The 17,679-nt window shown below is 50.1% G+C and overlaps 1 long non-coding RNA gene across 1 annotated transcript in view; it reads left to right on the top strand.

Moving 5' to 3' along the window:
* LOC110360212 (uncharacterized) overlaps positions 1-17,421 on the top strand; it is a 65,631-nt gene extending 48,210 nt beyond the window's left edge. The window contains exon 10 of the long non-coding RNA XR_010466406.1: positions 635-17,421. This is a non-coding gene — a long non-coding RNA (uncharacterized LOC110360212). The remainder of the gene's footprint in view (positions 1-634) is intronic.
* The last annotated feature ends 258 nt before the right edge of the window (positions 17,422-17,679 follow it).

Raw genomic sequence — 17,679 nt, forward strand, 5'->3', positions numbered from 1 at the left:
TTTCTCAGCCTTTAGGTGCCTTTCTCACATCTGTAATCTTGAGAACAGAAGGAAAGAGATGTTGCAGAAGACGGTGCAACTGGGGAGCAATGAACTACTCCAAGAAGGAAATTGGAGCCTACTTGCCTCCAAAAGACACTCTTAGAAACAAATAGCAGAAACTTCCCAAGGAAGGGGATTGAGCAAAAAAATTCTTCATACACAGTGGTTGCATTGGGTCTGTCTCCAGCTATTTCTCTAAGCCGCTGTGTGTCTGGAGGATGGATGTCCCTATGGACACTCCATGGCTGAGTTCCCTGCTCCCTGAACTGCAGCCCAAGCTCACCTTTCAATGACAGGGGAAGCATCTTTGGGCATTGAGCCTTCCAAGCATCAGCCCAGACTTGGAGAGAACTGGGGGAGGGCAGGGAAACTTCCTCCAGGTTACTGCTTTAATTCCACATTAATTTTTTATTTATCTGAAAGTGGCACTGGAAGGGTTTTCAAAGTGAGTCTAAAGTAATTAGGCGCTCCTGCTGATGGATTGCACTGGAGAGACATGTGGATTATTTATTACAAAGTCACTTGCTGGAAAGGTTAGAGGCTGAGAAGTAATTATTTTTTCCTTTTCTTCCCTTTTTCTGTTTTTTTTAAGTGGAGGAATCAGCAGGGGAGAGCAGCCAAAGTTCCTCTGGGAAATGTTCCCTCCTGGCTAACTCCTGCTTTTGTCCCTTCTCCCATGGTGACGATGGGACAGGGCCCCAGGGAGGATGTGAAACAGGAGCTCAGGAAGTCTCGACTGCTGGAAGCGTATTTTCAGTTGAAATCCCTGCCCAGCACCCACCTTCTACACCAGAGACTCGAGGGATTCCCCACCCTTTGCCTTCAATGTGACAGACCTGCAACCAGGTAAAGCCTTTGAGGTTGTCTGGCCTAACTAAACCCAGAAAGGTTGTGAGGACGGGTAGTTCTCATGGCATGTCTGACACACATCTTGTCAATGTTTTGAGCAATACCAGAAGGATTCAACGCTTCCAGCAACCTCAGCTGCCTCTTTCTCGCCTGCCTTGTAATCTACGTCTAGGATGGGAATTGAATCCAGAGAAATGCAATCCTTGACCTTGAGAAACAAAGCCAGGCTTGGCGCAGTCTATGGATGAATATGTAACAGCCCTAATCAGGATTCCTTTGTCGGAGAGCGGATAATTGTGGCTAACAACATGTTAGTGTAGTGCTGGATCTCCAGGCTTCTAGCAGCTTATAAAATCAGTATTTTTTTTGGCGGGAAAAGCTGAGCAAACAAAGACATTCCCAAGCAATTAGTCACTGGAGAATTCAGCTCCTGCCGGACAGCGTTAGGGTTGTGTGAACCACACAAAGTCTCGCGACATTCAGAGCGAGAGCCTGGGATGGAGTCAGGAATTAGAGGATGGTCTCAGGGGAGTGGTGTTGACACAGCGAAGTCGGGAGGATCAGGCTTTAACAGCTCTGCTCTGTTTGTGTTCCTTAAAGGGTGCCCATCACCGTGGTGTCTGGGCATGTATTATCTCAGCTTTACAGGGCACTGCTATTTGAGGTCCTTGCCAACAAAAACAACAACAACAACAAAACTGAATAACGCCCTGTCCTCTTGCAGGAGTTAGTCTGGTTTTCGTTGGAAAATTATATAAGCTGCTCAAGGCCAGGGAGGAGCTGGTATCAGTGCTGAGGCTGATGCTGAGGACCCGCACGCCCTGTGCTCCCATTGCCCGGCCACATCTCCAGCTGCTGCTGACCGAGCATCAGTACAGCCCTGGGAACACCCTGCCTGTGGTGTCACCACCTTGCACTGGTCACCTCTCCCCAGGCCAGCCTTCCCAGGGCCCGCTGTCTGCGGCTGGCCGCCTGGCCACCCAGGCAGAGCTGTCCTCCGACAGCAGCAACCTCCGCCTCGTGGTATTTATAGATCACATCCATGTCCTCGGCTAGGAAGGCATCCATAATCTCTTACAGATGTTGGCGAGAACAAAGCCCGCCAGTGACTCGAAAGGACCGCCCGGCAGAGTAATGGATGGAGACCTATTTCTGAGTCACCTCTGACATTCCTTCCCCTACACACTCTCCCTCTTCCCCAGGAGGCTCATTGGTTCTCACCCAGTGCTCCCCAGTGCCCAAAAACCTTCCCTTGGGCAGGGAGTCACCCCCATTCCTAGCAGGGGGAGTCTCAAGAAACTGTCCACCCTCCCCCAAAGGGATGGAATGTTCTCCTGGAAACCCCAAAAGCCACATGGGCGAGTGATGAAGAGCACAGGAGGAAGATTTCCCTGCATGCAGCTCCTGCAAGAGGTACAGCCACCCCAAGGTGCTCCATGCCAGCTCTCCTGGGCCTTCAAGTTCAGGTAGCACCAGAACAGTATATGCACATCTCCTGACTTTCCTGCACATCAGGGTGTTTCACCTTCCCCTAAATCCTTATATTACCATCTCAAGTTTTCTCCTCCAGTTTTCAATGTCTCCTGCACAGAAAAAAAAGCTTCTCTGATCTTTTCAGCATCCTTTCCCTTTTTTAACTCACCATCTCCAATTTCCTCTTCACCCCTGGGTCAAAGCCCACCCAAATTCTCCCTTCTTTCCCTTTTACTGCCCCTGGACTTTTTCTGTGCCTTTCTCCAATTCCCTTTTTACCCTGCCCCAAATCCCACCCACCTTCTGTGTGGGGAGGCTGGTACTTGGCAGTGCTGGCACAGGGCTACCTGCCTGACCCGGAGTCCGGTGGAGCACGTCCTGTCCTTGTTCTCAGGTCGACATCCCATCTGCCAGGAACCCAACTGTTCTCTGGGCAAAAAACAAGGTGTGGTATCTGGTTAGGAATTTGCTTGCCTGGATGCTGCCATCTCCCCCTCTGCCACTGCCTGGGACCTTGGTACCTTCTTCAGGTTGTCCCACAGGAGGTTTCTGGGGAGCTTCAGGAGCTGGTAAGGAGCAATAACTCATGAACTCACACCCCAAGCAGGTGAACTCAAAATAGCACTGGCAAGAGAGATGAGCCAGCTCAGTGGAAAATGGAGCACGCAGAGCTGCTGGGAACAGTCTTCTGGCAGCACCGAGGGGAAGGAGGAGTGCGTTGGCTGGAGAGGTTTCGCCGGGAAGGCAGCGCCAGCTCCCATCCCCACTGCACTTAATTGCACCAGGATCTGCAGCCAAGCAACCATTTAACGAGCGTCCGATTCATAACACGAGCATTTTCCTTGAATCACTGCTAGAAATAACTTTGAGGTTATATATCCTGGCCGACCTCCTGCTGAGCTGGGTGTAGTGTTTGGGGGCTCAGCTATTTAACGTGTTTTGGAGCCATATGGGAGATGTGGAGCAGCTCCATGGCCAGCAGTCCTGTTCAGCTACATCGTGCTACAACTCTGTTTCGCTTGCTTTTAATTGCATCTTCTGTGGTACCTTATGTTGTCCAAAAAATCCACCACAGGAACCAAGGCAGCAAGTAGAGGGAAGCCGGTTCCTCCTCTTGCTTTGCTCAAGTCTCAAGTCTTTTGCCCCCAAAGCCAGCCAGATCAATGCCGTCTTCCTTGCTGCAGTATGGCCTCTTGGATGGCTGTGCTGGAATTTGCATCTGGAATTTCCTATGAGGCTGAAGTTACTGTTAGACCCTGACTGAAGCTCAGCTGTGGGGAAGAGGAGCCCTTTGGAGACCACCTTCAAGGCTTGGGCTCCTTACTGGAGCGGGAGATCGGATGGACAGACGGATGGATGGGCAGGCAGTGGATTGGCAGCACTTGGCAGAATGGTGCCTTTGTACTGAGCCAGAGCAGGACCAACGGATGCCCTTTTAATGAGTTATTCTGGCCAGGGCAGCCTGCCGAGACAATATTCACATTGATGTTCAGACTAATGGTAAAACCGTCTTCCAAACCCTCGGTGGCCAACAGAGGCAGCAGGGCAGCCGCCTGTGTGCAGGGGAGACCAGCACTGCCAGTGAGGGGAAAAGGGAAGGCTGGAGCATGAGGATGGAGAGGAAAAGAGGTGTCTCCTCCCATCGCCAATATCCCCTGAAAAGAGGACAGACCTCCCACTTCCACCATCCTCTGCATTTGTTGTTTATTTCTTCCCCTCCATCAGCCCCCTCCCCAGCTGGAGCCATTTTCATGGGGCACGGGGTCTCCCAGTCTCTGTCCCCCACCCTGCAAGAGCCAACACAGCCGTTCGTGGGGCTTTGTCAGGAACCAAACACAGTAACTGTTTAACGATTTAACTGCGCTAATGAATATTGGGCCAGATATTTTCAAGGCCTGTTCAGACTGATTACTTGGAGAGCTGAGTATGTCTACCAATTACCCAGGCAATTAGGCAACTAATTAAACACTTACCCTCAGCTTCATAAACAGAAGAGAGAGAGAGGGAAAAAAAAGGAGGGAGGGAGAGAGCTGGCTCTGGTTTCTGTGAAATATTAGCTGTCAGGAATTGCTGCTTGCAAGGAAAGGTGCACAAAGGCAGACGGATCTGGGCGGACAGAAGGACTGACAGCTCGTGCTGGGGAGCGCAGCCCTCAGCCCCCTTGTTTCACCAGTGCCAGTGGTGGGGAAAGGTGTGGGTGGGCAGGTGATGGGCTTCAGGACACGTCCAAACCTTCACTCCCTGTCCCCATCCCGCTCGCCTGTGACCACCGGGTCTGCGGAGCTCATCAACACGCCATCATCCAGCACGGTGCTGGCAGGGAGGTGCTGGGGAGGGTGCTCAGCCCTGGGGTTCCCGGGTACCCAGCAGCTCCAGCCCTGTGCAAAAACACACGTAGTGAAAGGAGATAGCAGCGAGCTGCAGGTCAGACTGCTGGGAGAACTGCTTTGCAATGGAGAATAGGCAGAAATGGCCCCAGAGCCTGCATGCAGTGGGATTTATGTCAGTTTAGGACACCATGGGTTCATCCTTTCCAAGATTTTTAGGACCAGCGCTGGTGACCAGCTCGACGTCTTGCCAAGGATCAGAGGGTGAAGGCCACGCACAGATTGAATCCCACATATGGCATCTGCTCCGGCCACTGCTACAGAGGAGTTTTATGTTAAACCCAAAGCTCGTGTGACAAAGCCGAGCGGTGTGATTCCCTCCAGGTAGGGCCGAGCGAGGCATTTCGCATCGGGCTCCCCACTTCTCCCCTGTTCAGCACGGATGGTGGGAACCAGACAGGTCCTGCCATTCACCCAACCTCTACAGAGACAGGTGTTTTCCTAGAAATAACAGACTCCGTAAAGAATGTTGCTGGGGGGTGTTTAGGAACACTCCAGGCTTTGGGACAAATTTTTACAATAGTTCTTGCCTGTAAAAAAAAAATTAAAAGACAACATTAGGGAAAGGTGGAAATATTTTTATTATTTTAAAAATTATTTTGTGATACATTTTTCCCTTTGAAAATATACTTGCCCCTCTATTTTTGAAAATAGATTTTGAAGAATTTGGAGGCAGCATGGGAGTTGTGCTCCTGCCTGAGGAAGGGTCAGCCCCAAGAAGCCACCAGCTATTCTCCTTTTAGCAGGTTGTGAAAGACATCGATCAGTTTTCGGGTGCGCCGGGTCTTCATGACATTTGTTTACCCATCCAATGTGAAACCAGAATGGGATTAGAGAGAAGTTCAATTGTAGATTATTTCCACGCCACAGCCAGTGGGTTCTCTGCCCAGCTAGATGGGATATTGCAAGGGCCACATTTTATATTTTTGGGATACTCTCAGGGCTGAAAAGACAGGAGGAAAGTCCTGAAGTCCCTCTGCACTGAGACACTCTGACAGCATAGACCTCTATAGTCTCTTTTGATACTGTTCATCTTGAAGGGGTGTTGCCTTCTCAAGTCCGTGACAAGGTAGATCGGATTGCTTGGGTGTAATTCCAAATATTTCAGAGGATATTCCCATGAAGGTGGGATTATACAGGAGCTGCCTTGACAGGCTATATGTTTGTAGTATGGGCAGATGGACTTCATCTCACTCGTGAATATTCAGATATAGATGTACCTTTGCTGAGTGCAGTGATGGAGCTGGTAGGAATAACTGGATGTGACATGCGGTTGATAACGCACAGATGGCATTTAACAAGGTAAATGAGTGAGCTGATGGGCTTCACTGGAGCCTTCAGACAAGGCAGAGATGGAGTTTGTGTATCCCTGGAGTTTGAATGATCTAGACAGTATTCACGGAAGAGCCCTCACTGTACCTGCTCAAATGGCACATCTGGCTTCAGAGCAGCTATAGATGCATATTTCCTCTTTTCAGGCCCTCCAAGACCTTTTCGCTCTTTGCTGCTGTGGGTCAAGAGTAGCGCCTCTATTACCATGTGCCCCAGGAGGACTGGATGGTGACTCACCCAGATGTGTTTTGTGGCTGGGTTCCTGTCCTATGGTTGGGTTCCTGTCTTATGGTTGGGTTCCTGTCCTATGGTTCAGTTCCCTTCACAAGCTCCTTGCCCCCGGCTGCCTCCTCAGGCCAGACAGTGGCTCCTGGCTGAGCACCCTGACTCTCTTGGACCACCGCAGCCTTGTTCTCTGGTGCTTTTGCAGTTCACTTCTCCATCATTGAACTTCCCAGACATGCACCTCTACCCATGCTGGGAAAAACAGCTGAAATTTGTATAATGCTCATACCGAACGTAACAACTACTGGCAAGCTGGTTTTGTTCAGATCTCATTGACTAAATCAAATACATTTTTTTTTCTCTTAGTGTGCATTAATTTCCAAATTAAAGGTTTCCAGTCTCTTTCTAACTCCTCTCCACCTTTCTGAGCTGTAGCCCTGCAGAGCTGAGATTTCCGAGGCCCCAGGGACTGCAGTAGTGCTCTCTGGCTTCCAGATGTCCAAGTGACATGGACAAAAGGTCAATCAGCTGTAGGACACTGTGAAATTGTGGTGGCCTGCCATCACTGATCAGCCTATAGCAGCATCATTCAGTGATGCCAGCTTCTGTCTTGCATTTCATTGGAAAGCCATGATGTCTCCACCTTTGTGTAGGTGGAGCCGTAGCAGAAGTTTCTTGAACTGGTTTTGCTTCCATAAGGAAAGGCAAAAATGCCCTCCTATTAACACTGGTGTCTCTAATGTACCATGGGGCTTTCTTGGATTCAGGCCCACTGGGGGCAAGGAGAGTTTTCTCGGGGATGCAGGATGGGACCCTTAACTATTACTCCAAACAAAACAAGCTGTCTTGGTAATTAGGGTAGGTCTGCTCTCATGCCAGAGAGTTGAAATGTTTATTGTGTGAAACATCAGAAAAAGGAAAGGAATCTGCTGGGACCACTTGGATCATTCCCATACAACATGCCCTGAGTCTCTGTTTGAATGCCGGGTCTGTGGCACGGAGACGGGAGCTTGTTTTGATAGTTTCTCTGCATTCAGAGGCATGAACACTTTACAGTTTTCTGTTTAAATGACCCATTTCTGAGAGCGGAAAGCACCAGCCAATAAGCGCCCGGGCCCCTCCGTATGCATCCGGAGTTTACAAACCGTCCCCACCGATCCGTGGTAGTTAATGGACACTCCTGCTGCTTAGGGGGGCTGGAAAACTGTTCCAGGTGACTACCAGCCTCTGCTAGAGACAAGTCAGTCCCCAGAGGTCTGAGGAGACACATGAGAATGAACTCAGCATTTCTCTGGAAGCATGACGTTGATTAATGATGGTACACAGCTCCGTCCCGCTGGCAAGCGGCTTGGTGGACGCAATCTGCGGGCAATAGCTGTATATAAAGGAACTGAGCACCAGTGTTCACAATGAGTCAGTCGCCCACTGTCCGCAAGAGGCTTTCAGACATAAAATTGGCAAGCAGCTTGTAGCAGTTTCAAAGCTACACCTCGTCTCCGCCTGCTCTTGCCACCCGCTCGCCTGTTGTCACCTGGCATTTTGGCTTCAGCCTCTGGACGGACTACCCAGACGCCCTACTCCTTGGGGACCAACCTCTTTCCAAGCTGGCTCTGCTTTGGACCAAGCAAAGCACCATCTCTTAGGGAACTGGAGCACTGCTTCTGCCAGGAAAGCTGATTTTCCTTCTTCTCTTTGTTGTTTTAGCTCCTTCCTGGGCTTCCACAGGTGATGACTGAGGCTAGAAGAGACCATGAGTTGATCTAGTCCACCCTTCTGCATAACAGCAACTGCAGACACGTGGGCAAGGAGGTAGAGGGAAGGCTGCAGGACCCAATTCTTTTTGTGGTCTAACTCTTCACATCTGTCATCTTAAGGAAACCTGGACATGGCCTGGAGACTTGAGCTCAACCTTGAGTCCTTTTTCCTCCTCAGTGGACAATACAGGACACATATGACATGTAGCTCCAAGCAGCCCTTCTTGGGGGTCTCTGAGCTGCGCATGACAAATGCTCAGCACAGCAGCTTAGTTGGAGTTGAGGCTGCCTGGATGTGGTCCTTGAGGAGTCTGTTCTCCCACCCACCCACCAGTATGTGCATGGTGAAGGTCCATGCACCATGCTGTGCTGTCTCTATGGGAGGCTGCTGCTTTCTGCTTGCACTGGGACTGGGATTATCCTATGGTATATGTTCTCAGACATCAGTTTTGTAAGAAATAGTAGTTTGGTGTCTAGGGAGAGCTGGCAAACCCTTCTGTTCCCATAGGAAGAGACCACAGCTTTGAGAGCAGTTTCCTCCAGACGTCCTTCCCTGCTCATCCCAGCAGAGCTGTGCAGCCCCTCTCTGCTCCTTTGGGTGTGCAGAGGAGGAAGATCCTAATGTCTTTGCCACCTCAGCACAGTGCAAACACTGACTGAAGCATGAACGTCTTAGTATCTTTCCTTCCCCGTGCTCTGCATCTGAGGCTTCCTGGGCGCTCCTTGTGCAAAGCTGAAAACATCTGCAAAAGTGAAGGTTAAGAAAGCTGCTGGGGATTCATGTTACCTCTCTCCCTTGAGGACTCTGTGACTTCCATTCACACCACTTCCCGCATAGTCCAAAAAAAGCCTTGAATGCCCGAGAATGTAACTTTTCTCAGAGGTAGGACCCAGTGGTGGTAAACCCTTTTTGTAAAACAGCAGGTTTCCTGGTAAAACACAGCGGCTGTCTCCCAAGGGGGGTGACATTGTCTCTACAAACTCAAGCAAGATTCACAGCAGGCAGCTATGCAAACAGATGGCAGGACGGGAGTGGTTTGGGGTGAAGAGAGGTACAAAGCCGGCTCTGCTTTTGCCTGGGATGGTGGGTGAGGAGACGATCAGCCACACTTTCATCTCCTGCCATCCTCCAAGGATGGCAGGACAGCAATGACTTAGCAATGGCTTGACAACCCCCAACCAGAGCTGAGACTCACTTGAACTGCCTGCTGAGATCTGCTGTGCCCCTGACCAAGAGCATCCTTTGATACAGCCAGAAGCAAACTGGAAAGAAAAAGGGAAATCCAATGCACTTTGCAAGAGCAGACATAAGAAGATCCCAATCAGGGCATTAGGTCACCCAGGTGCCACCAGGATGGCCATGGTGTTGCTTTCACAAAGACTGTATTTGCTGGGGTCATCTGGATTAAGTTCCCAGTGCTGGGAATACACAGGAGGCAAAATATTAGGGCTTGGAGGATGCTCTTTTAAAAGCTGCGTACGCTTTTGGGTGTCTGCCATCATTTGGAGAGTTGGAAATGAAACAGAAGTCCATGTCTGTCTGTTTAACACAGGCCAAGCTGTGTCTGCATATTTATTCATATCCAATGCACATAACATACACTCTGGCTTCCATAACCTTCTCTCTGATGGTGCAGCTGAAGATGTGGCGTCCCATTTACCCTTAGTTGAGACAATACCAGGAGACGTCCGTGGCTTTCTGTGACATGCAGAAGGAAAATGTCTGTTTATTTCTGTGTGAGCAGTGGGTTTCCTCTGGGATGCCTTGATTGATATGCTGCTATTGATTCAAGTGGCAGCTGGGCTGGATGCAGGGTACCCAATTACAAAACTGAGGGGGAGCGTGTGTGCAGACCACGGCTGTCCTGCCTCCCCATCCTGCCTGCAGCCTCCTGACCCATCAACCACAGCCCTGGAGCAGAGTGCTGGCAGGGTGGTTGCCACCCCCAGGCTCTTTAGCAAACCTTTCTCCTGCCTTGGCCCCAGAGCCCGGCTGCAGCCCCGAGCCCACCCGGAGGAGAGCGCCCAGTGGGCTGGTGGAGCAGCTACGGGGCACCTCTGGAGCTGGGGGGTGCAGACATGGGGCCAGGCTGGTTTCTGGCTGTAACGCTCATCCTCCCTCTGCCATGGGCTGGCACAGCCGTGCGGCAGTGGCAGGTTGGTAGGACAGGGAGGAAACCACCAAAATTCAAACCAGATGGATGTAGGATTTTTAGTCACGGGAGATGAAGGAAACTTCGTTCTTTCCAACACCTCGCCTGTGTTTATTCCTGTGATGTTTTGGAAAAACAAACAAACAAACAAAACAAATAAATTGATTAAACACTGGTCAGAACAGAAGATAGAAGCAAGTACGAATGCTGCCTTCTGAAAAACAATTGGCGTAAAATAATAAATGAGAAAACAAGGCAACTGCAAAAGCACGTGGGAACAGAGTAAACGTGCAAAAACTTCTGGATAGGATTCTTTTCTTCCCTCTCTCCAAGAGAAGCCAACTGCAGGAGTTTGGGATCCAGCTCCCAAATTCTCCGAGTTTGCCAGAAGGTGAGGTCTCTGCTCCGTGTTTCTATCACAACCAGAAGCCAAAACATTTGTACCTGGATTGTACTTTTGTCCCTCCAGTCCCATACCTGCACTGGGGTGTTTCCATTCCTGTGTCCTCCTGGTGCCAAAGGAACACACCAGCACTTGGAGGTGAAGCATGGCAGAATTTCTGGAGAGCAGGAAAGAAATTCCCCCCCGAGTCTGGAAAGACCCAATCATTTAAATTAAATGTTAGCCTTTGAGAAGACAAAAAGAGCACTGTCTCCAACAGGGCTGCCTGGCGACATGGCTAATATTTATTACAGTGCAGGTAGTTTAAGAAAACAGAGACATTTCACTGGAGATTTGGATCTTCAGCCTAACTAGGAGCTTGGGCTGGAAAGGTTCAGTTGCTAATTAAATCTAAGTTGGACACTGTTCCATAGAGGGCAGATTGTAACTATAAGAGGATGTTAATGTGGATTTTAAATATTTATTATAACTGAGGTAGGTTATAAAAACAGACATTCTTCCTTTCAACACTCTATAATGTCAGATTTAGAGGTTTGTCTCGGGCCATGAGTGATTTCCCAGCAGCTGTCAGGGGCTGGAGGGCAATTTATCACCCTCCCAGTGAGAGATCTCGCCGGACGGTGAAAGATTAGTGCACTGATTTATGGCACGCAAGGAAAAAACAACGTTGTTCGAGCGGGTGCCTGGGTGCTGATTTTCACACACCTGTTCCTGGTCCAGCCTCACGAATCGGTGATTTCACTTCTCCAGTGGCGCCTCGTGGAATCAAGACTTTAAATCACCGTGTTGCTGCCCTCTGGGAACGGGCGCTTCAGGGCACGGGCTGAGCGGGCAGGTTGTTGAAGGCTTTGCAGAGCCCAGGCTTGGTTTGAAGCTTGCGGTTCCTGGTGGGGTTGGGATTTTTCTTCGCAAGGGCATCAATGCGATAAGCTCCATCCAAGTCAGGGTGATGGGGGAAGAGCTGGCGGCCATGCACAGAAACGGGAAAAGTTTCTGAAGGGGTAAACAAGGAATGTTTCACTCCAACAGCATCCCAGGCCCCAGAATTGCCACTCAGAGGTCATCATCAAATACCAGCCCTGGCAGACAGGCAAACATCGATCATCTCTGAAGAGCACAACCCCACAAGGGTTAAAGCCCATTGCTCAGCCCCTTGCTCGTGGTAAATCTCCCTATCAGGGTACATTCATACCCTGGTCCCTCACCCTTCTCCCCAAGCCAGCTCATGCACAGCCCCGAAAGCACGGTGATGGGCAACCCCCCACCAGTGGTCCCCCTCCCCAGCCCCACACAGCACAGCTCCCTCCCAGGATGCCAGGAACCAAGGACTAGACTGCCCCTGGATTTCGTGACCAGCAGCAATTGCTGCATAATTTAGACTCTGCCAGGGAAATTCATTTATGAGGATGCCTGCTCTGTTTAGCTTCTCCTCCTCCCTCCTCGTTATCTCTCCTCCCTACCCCCTCTTCTTTCTGAAGACGCTTATTAACAGGCATGTCTTCAACACGTTTGGGAGCTTGAAAGCCCATCTTCACAAGACAAAAGGGGCAAGAGGAAGCTGGGGCGTGGGGACAATGGGAGAGCCATGCAGGAGGTCGGGGTGCGAGGAACCGGGGCTTTTGTTTAACTAATAATGATGCTCTGTTCGAAGGCAGGACTGAGGGTCCTCAGTCTTCTCAATTTGGGCCCAAAACTTGGATGAAACTGCACAAAGACGGCTTGGCAAAGCTGGTGAAATGTCCCATCCCATACATCACCTGCCAACTGTGGGTGCTGCAGGTTTCACCTCCTGGTCCATGGGAGGGGGTAAGGATGGGAGAGAGATGACCATGCTGATGTCCATGTCACCTGCACAAGTAGTGTGGAGGGAAGAGGAGAAGGGCATCCCTTGGTGACTGCATCGCTGGAGCCCAGGATAGCCCTGGTGTGGAAATGTCTTGGGTTTGTCCACCTTGGAAATAACGTAATCCAAGAGCTGACACTGGGAGAAACAGATGAGCACCCAAAGGGGAACAGACAGGGTATGGAGGTGTTCTCAGTGAGTCCAGCAGAACTGAGCTGGAAATTCCATTCGGCAGAAAAATCATTAGAACTGTGGCTTTGTGGTGAAAATATATTGCAAGAACAGCTGAGTCCCAATGTTTGTAGTGAAAAAGATGCATCCAAAAGGCCAGCTGCCCTGTCCTGTGCATGGTCTTAAATCCACACGTACTGAGTCACGGTCTGGCAGATGATGCCTCCACAAGCCATGCATGATCTTGGCATGGAGGAAACATCCAACTTTCTCACGCCTGAACCTGGGTGCCCCCCACAAGCTGTACTCCCCCTGCAGAAGCCCCCAGCCTTGTGAGCGCTGGACCTTGATGCCCAGGTCCGGTCCTGCTTCTTCTCTCCCTCGACCTGGGATTTATTGATATCCTCAAGCGCTTTGTCTCCCTCAGCATAGCATGGCTGATGCCCACATCCTGAGACGTGGATACACTTATGCAGCTCAATTAGAGGAGAGCGTGCCATCATCTGATTTGGTTTGTTACTTAGAAAAGGTGACAGTGGAGACAGGATTGATTCAATAGTCTAAGACGAAGCTTGGGATGCTCGAACAAGGAGTTGTGTATAAGTGTTAGTGATTGCTTTTAAATCAGTCTTCCTTTGCTCTGGATTTCATGGGAGGGTGGGGCTGGGACTGAAAATCCTCTTCTCGGAGAAAAACGTGCTAAAAGGGCAATTTACTCACTCCCTGCATTGCCATCCATGCTCAGCAGGGCTCTAGAGCTGCAGGAGCTCTTCTAGTTAAACACTTAGAGTGGAAAAAAACAACTTTCAGGTGTGGTTTTTGACGTACCGAAAACAGATCTGCATGGTGCGCAGCCATTTCCAAGAGATAACGAAGGGTCCTGGGTGCCCAGAGCCTCACTGGGGCCGAGATGGAACCAGCTCTCGTTTGGATATCCTTCATGGGAAGGAAAAGCCTGGGCTTTAGTGGGAATGTGTGTGCAGGGGAGGAAGGGCACAAAAGGGGGTCACTTCTTGGAGTTTTCTTATAACAAGGGCGCGAGGAGCATTTGTGTGTGAGCCCCTCATGTGTCCCAACTCAGGGTGAGGGGTTTAGGAGGGGGGGATGTTGTTTCTTGCTGACATTTGTCTCCACTGAAGCCAAAAATGCCAGATTAAAGGCCTTCATGAAAACAGGCGTTTAAAAAAAGTGAATCTTGCTGAGCAAAATATGACTCAGAAATCTGGGAAACAATCTGATTCTCCTTCCAGAAGTGTCCTGGTCACTAAACCAAAATGGTTTTAAATCAAAGCTGCTGAAGGATTCCATTAAACGCGCTGAGCGGGAGAAAAGAGGCTGTGTGCGGCAAATAACTGCATTAGCCACACAACAAAACAAATATAACAAAATCCTCCAAACAAAATTACATTTCACAATTAGGGAATGAATAACTCCTTAGACAAAAGCAAGGCAATGGAAAAAATTTTAGCATAGACTGATGCTTCTAATTGTCTTTCTTTTAGCTCCTCTGTTCACTGATCCATTGAGCAATGATAAAGGCATTAAAATTGGTGATTATGTTCAGTGTTTCTAATGACAGTGAGCTGCCTGTGACTTGACTGGCTGTGCTCAGGTGTGGGCTGGAGGGAGCCGCGTGTCTCTGCACCGCACTGCGGTGTGCAACTGGCTCTTTGGAGGAGGTGAGTCGAGGTGAAGCATCTCACGCACCTCTGTCCTTAGCAACTCTGGCAAAAGTCTTGTCCCTGAGCTAGAGCAATGCCCTGGTGTGTCAGCACAGGGGGAAAATCCTGCTGGAGATGGCTATGGGTGCGTTTAGCTCTTGAGATGGCAGCGATGCCCTGGAGCTGGAAGCCCCTCGCTGCGGATGCTCAGGGCCAGGCTCTGTCCCTGGGATGCTGAGAGGGGCTGAGCGTATTTGTGCTGGGCTGTCTCATACACAGTGAGGGTGCTCTGGCCTGTGATTCCCTCTTTTATTTATTTTCTTAACTGTATGAGGTTGCTTTCCCAAAGCACATCCCCAGCTACCGCTAGCTTGGGCTTTCTTCCGATTCAGATCAAGTTCGTACTTATGGCTTTGATTGAAATAGGCATGTGATCTTATTATCCATATGTCCACCGGGGTGCGTGTCACAGCTTGCCTAGCACATGGTAGTGCTTATAATATCATTAACAATGTCGGAATAACAACTGTTAGTTAGAGTCAGCCTTTATCATCACATGGGGCTTCACTGGGTTTTCTTTTATTATTATTTTTCTTCCATCTTGTTGTGAATGTCTCCCGTTCTGCGCTAATTAGAGGCTGTTGCCTGCAGAAGGATGCAACAACACCTTTTGAAGATCTTTGCAGTGGCCTTAATGCGAGTGAGAAGTGGGATGTATTCTTAACAACTACTCTGGTCCCAGGTATGGCAGTGCTGCCTGAGTTACATGACCCAGCTCTTCAGCATCTCTGCTCCTTCCAGGTGAGATCAGTGCAGAACAAGGCCTGGTGACCAAAACCAGCCTTGACCTCCTTCCTGCTGGAGTTTAAATCTCCACCATCCTGCTATTTTGCCAGAGATGAACTTCTCTTTGCCTGTTTGCAAGGTGCTCAGGTCCTGGCCTGGGCTTTGTGCCCACAGTGGATGACTCGACTCCTCGGGAGGGTGATAGGGATGCTGCTGCCCATGTGGTGTGCTGGGACTGTGGCTGGTACTGGTTCTGCAGGAGGAGGATAAGAACAGCATCACATTGCCCATTCAGTCTGTCAGGGACTCAGTGGGGCAGGGACAGACACCTGCCAGCAGCTCTGAGGTCCAGTCGTGACCATGGGCTCTGGCAGAGGCTGGGGACCATCGCACTGTGTTCTGTAAACATGTGGCATGGAGCTGGTGGTGCCAGGGAGGCCTTGGGGCAAAGGCAACAGAGGGAAGGAGGTGAATTGCCCGATGTCACTCAGTGAAGCAGTGTCAGAGCCAACACTGGATCCCAGCTCCTCCTGAGTCCAATGGTCATAACCATTGCTCTGCATGGGGTTATTCAGCAGCTTTTCCTTCATCTCTCTCCATGCTTTAGCAAGTGTCTGAGTGCCCATCAGCATCTTCAGGCCAGGAAAGTTCCCAGCCCTGGGAATGTCCCAAGCATCAGGGAATAGGGAGCAGGGTTTGCTCTGCATCAATTACATGAATTTTGTGCCTCTTCCCTTTCAAGTGTGCGCCCTGTGATGTATTGACCCGCTGTGTTTTTTCAGTTGTGTTGTGATTTAGAGAAAAGAAGGTCTGCTCCTGCAAGCAAGGCAGCTCCGGGCTGGGGCAACCTGGGCAGCATGAGCTCATAGAACTCTGCTGTGAGCCGTGAGAGATGGAAAGGGAGGACAAAAGCCTCCATGGCACCGGAGGAGTGGGAAGCTGGGTTCCATTGCTGCCAGATTGAACAGGCACAAGTCACAAAGTAGCCGGTGACCTGGTTGCAAGCCACTTCTTCCTCTCTCCAATGCTCCCCAAGGGCTGGGTTTTCACCCAGCTGGGCTGGAGAGGCAGGACAGAGGATGACCTCAATATCCTCACTCTAACGCTGCTGCCTGCATTGTCCCTACACTGGGAAACTCATCCGCTTGCCACAAAGTGCCCTTTCATGGGGCTGCTGCACATGTGTGCTCCCTATTCCCATGTGTCCTCATGGGTGCCTCCTTCACTGTGGTGGCCCAACCTCTGTGGGACCATCGCTGGCTACAGTGAGACTCATCCCCAGGAAGGACACACAACTCTGAAAAGGTTTCAAGTACATTTTACCCACATTTGCTGCCCTTTGTGCTGTCGCCTGTAGGACAATCTTTCCAGACTTTCCTTGCAACTGTTGAATTTTGACATGAGCTTTTGGGAAAAAGGACAGTATTGAGAAGGAAGCTTGGAACATCTGGAGAGCTGGTTCTACAGGGCCAGGCACAACGAACGTGACCGTACATTGATTTGTATGTTGTGTGTCCTGACCACAGCCACCCATGCCTCTCCAGCGAGCAGAATGTGTTGTGTACTTAACTAATGAATTAAACAACTATAATTAATTCTATTTATAAAATGCCTCTAGGTGTATTTACAACAGGAACAATAAAAACAATAATGCATTACGTGATGCCAAGCAGCATTAGTTAATACAAACGAGAACACGCTGCAGCCGAGCCTGGCACTGGCTGCCCCGCACCACCAGCCTGGCTGAGCAGCGCTGCCTGGGCCACTTCTCAGTTTGGTTTTCCTCCCCTTTGCTCTGATTTCACGCACTTGTTCATCTATTAACAAAGTCCTTCCTATTCTTTCAGTTAGAGAGGTCTCTTAAGTCTAATAATGTTCAGTTTTAAGATGGATCTTCCCCTCTCATCATGCCCGGACTTCAAGAGATTAATGTGTCCATTTCTAATAGTAAAATTTTCCAGCCATTTGCACCCAACTGCTGCCCCAAAGCCCCAGGAGAACCTACCAAAGCAGGGCTGGTGTTGCCAGAGGGCAGCAGCGTTGAGCAGCCACTGGAACAAAGCCCAGCATGATGCAGGACTTGGCTCGCAGAGACGCTGCGTCACCACCAGCCCCACAGCAGCATCCCAGTGCAGGGACAGCTGGCAGCAGGTGACAGCCAGGGTTGGAGGTGCAGCAGGAGCGTCGCTGGAGGAAGGCAGAGACACCTATCACCTGGGATGAAGCTCATGAGCCACCAAGGTTTGCAGGGGGGTTTTCCCCACATTCAGTTTTCCCACCTTACCCTTTTCCCATTGGGATCACTGGGAGTTTGGCCTGTTGGCTGTTGTTGGTTTGACTTCAGTCATTTGATGGCAAGGCTAAGGTAAAACATTTCCCGCCCCTCCCCTGCTCGCAGACCCTCCAGGGCAGAGCACATGTCTAAACCTTTGGATGGCAGTTAGACTTGGTTAAACCAATGCTCTTTTTTTATTATTTTTCTGGCAATACGCATATGGGCTGTAACTCTTTTTGTCAGCACTCCAAGAAGGATTTAACACCTTCCCCATAGAGGACAGCCTACTGATTACCTGCTGCTCTGCTGGGATGGCTGCAGCCTG

The sequence above is a fragment of the Columba livia genome, chromosome 15, assembly GCF_036013475.1.
Source record: "Columba livia isolate bColLiv1 breed racing homer chromosome 15, bColLiv1.pat.W.v2, whole genome shotgun sequence".
NCBI classification, from domain to species: Eukaryota; Metazoa; Chordata; class Aves; order Columbiformes; family Columbidae; genus Columba; species Columba livia.